Raw genomic sequence first — 1,906 nt, 5'->3', positions numbered from 1 at the left:
TTGAAAATAATTTTATATTTCTTACATTCAGAATATTGATTAGGGAATGTGTTTAAATTATTTAATTAGTACTTTAGGTAATGTCACAAGATTAAATGAATGTGTGACTATATGTGATGCCATTATTACAAATTCAAGTTATAATATGTAAGTTTACATTTGTAACAAATGCCCCAAAAAACAACTTGCCAAGAAAAAGAATATTTAGGGAAACATATTGCTTGGGAGAGTCCTAATATAAATGAAAAGGCGATTATCATTATTCCACTGATAAGATGTTTTGGGTAATTTTACCATATTTATATTTTCTTTCCTTAAAAGTCAAGCTTTAGAGACGGGAGTGATCTGAGAGTGCAGCCCCTACCACCATGAGCCTCCTCAACAAGCCCCAGAGTGAGAAGACCCAGGAGGAAGCGGGAGGAGGAGGAGTTTAACATGGGCCCACTCTCTGTGCTCACGCAGACAGTCAAGAACAACACCCAGGTGCTCATCAACTGTCACAACCAGAAGAAGCTCTTGGGCCAAATGAAGGCCTTTGTCAGGCACTGCAACATGGTGCTGGGGAATATGAAGATGTGCACAGAGGTCTCCAAGAGTGGCAAGGGGAAGAAGAAGTCTAAGACAGTCAACAAAGACTGACACATCTCTAAGATGTGCCTGCGTGGGGACTCGGTCATCATGGTCCTGCTGAACCCTGTATCATCGGCAAAGGGGGGCCTCCTCCTTGCCAACAGAATTTGCTCCCCCGTCCTGCAAAGACATGCCCTTTGAGATGGGAATAAAAGCCCTGTGTTTTTTCTAAAACAGCAACAACAGAAGTCAAGCTTTCTATACTAGTTATCTACCAGATTCAAGGAGGTAAAAGGAGAATGGGGTTCTAGAAAAGACTTTGCATCTTATAACAGGAAATATACAGCGTGGATTTTATTGGTTCATTTAACAACATTAAACTGTTATTATTTTATTGTATATAACGTGTTTCCCTGAAAATAAGACCTAACCGGACAATCAGCTCTAATGTGTCTTTTGGAGCATAAATTAATATAAGACCCGGTCTTATTTTACTATAAGACCAGGTTTTTAATTAATATAATATAATATAATGTAATATAATATATTATTAATTTTTGATCCAAAAGATGCATTAGAGCTGATTGTCCGGCTAGGTCTTATTTTCGGAGAAACACAGTATAGATGATGTATTACAGAATTGTACACCTGAAACCTATGTAACTTTACTAACAACTGTCACCCCAATAAACTTTAATTTAAAAAAATATTATTATTTTAAATTTGTATCCATACTTTCTAATTTTCTTAATTTCATATGCCGAAAACCCTGATTCTGAAATTATGATTGCTTAAATTTAGAACTGAAATAATGATGACATCATATCTTTTTCTTGGGCCTCTAAATTGCATTAAGGGTATTGTTGATAGTTACTCAATAATAGCTGAAATCTAGGTCAAATAATATTCTCTATGAGAAGTGATAAGTTATAGATTATTGAAGATAAAAAAGTTAGTAGCCATTTAGTGTATTAGGAAATTTTAAAAGGAAAATATTGCCATGTTACATTTTAGTTTCAGAAACATCTAATCAAAAGTAAATTAAATATTTTATTAGTATTTGTTTCCTTTTATTATTATGAAGTAATGTATTTCATTACAAAATATTTGGACAATACATAAAACTATCAAATGAAGTTAAAATTTACTATTATGCTTTTACCATAGAAAACCCCTCCTAAAATTCTAATATATGAAATTGGAATCTTACTACACATTTCATGTTTTAAATTTATCATACTGTGGCAATTATATACTACTTAAAAACACAGATCTAATAGTTATACTTTTAGACGTACTTTTTATACTTTTTACTTTATACTTTTAGATATACCTT

General features: G+C 32.8%; 1 pseudogene; it reads left to right on the top strand.

Annotated features, from left to right (window-relative positions):
• The first annotated feature begins 368 nt into the window (after positions 1 to 368).
• Positions 369 to 771, top strand: LOC117037977 (small nuclear ribonucleoprotein Sm D2-like; annotated as a pseudogene).
• The last annotated feature ends 1,135 nt before the right edge of the window (positions 772 to 1,906 follow it).

Source organism: Rhinolophus ferrumequinum, chromosome 2 (assembly GCF_004115265.2).
Source record: "Rhinolophus ferrumequinum isolate MPI-CBG mRhiFer1 chromosome 2, mRhiFer1_v1.p, whole genome shotgun sequence".
In the NCBI taxonomy this organism is placed as follows: domain Eukaryota; kingdom Metazoa; phylum Chordata; class Mammalia; order Chiroptera; family Rhinolophidae; genus Rhinolophus; species Rhinolophus ferrumequinum.
The sequence above is the reverse complement of the archived record's forward strand: the minus strand, read 5'-3'. Positions and strand labels throughout refer to the sequence as shown.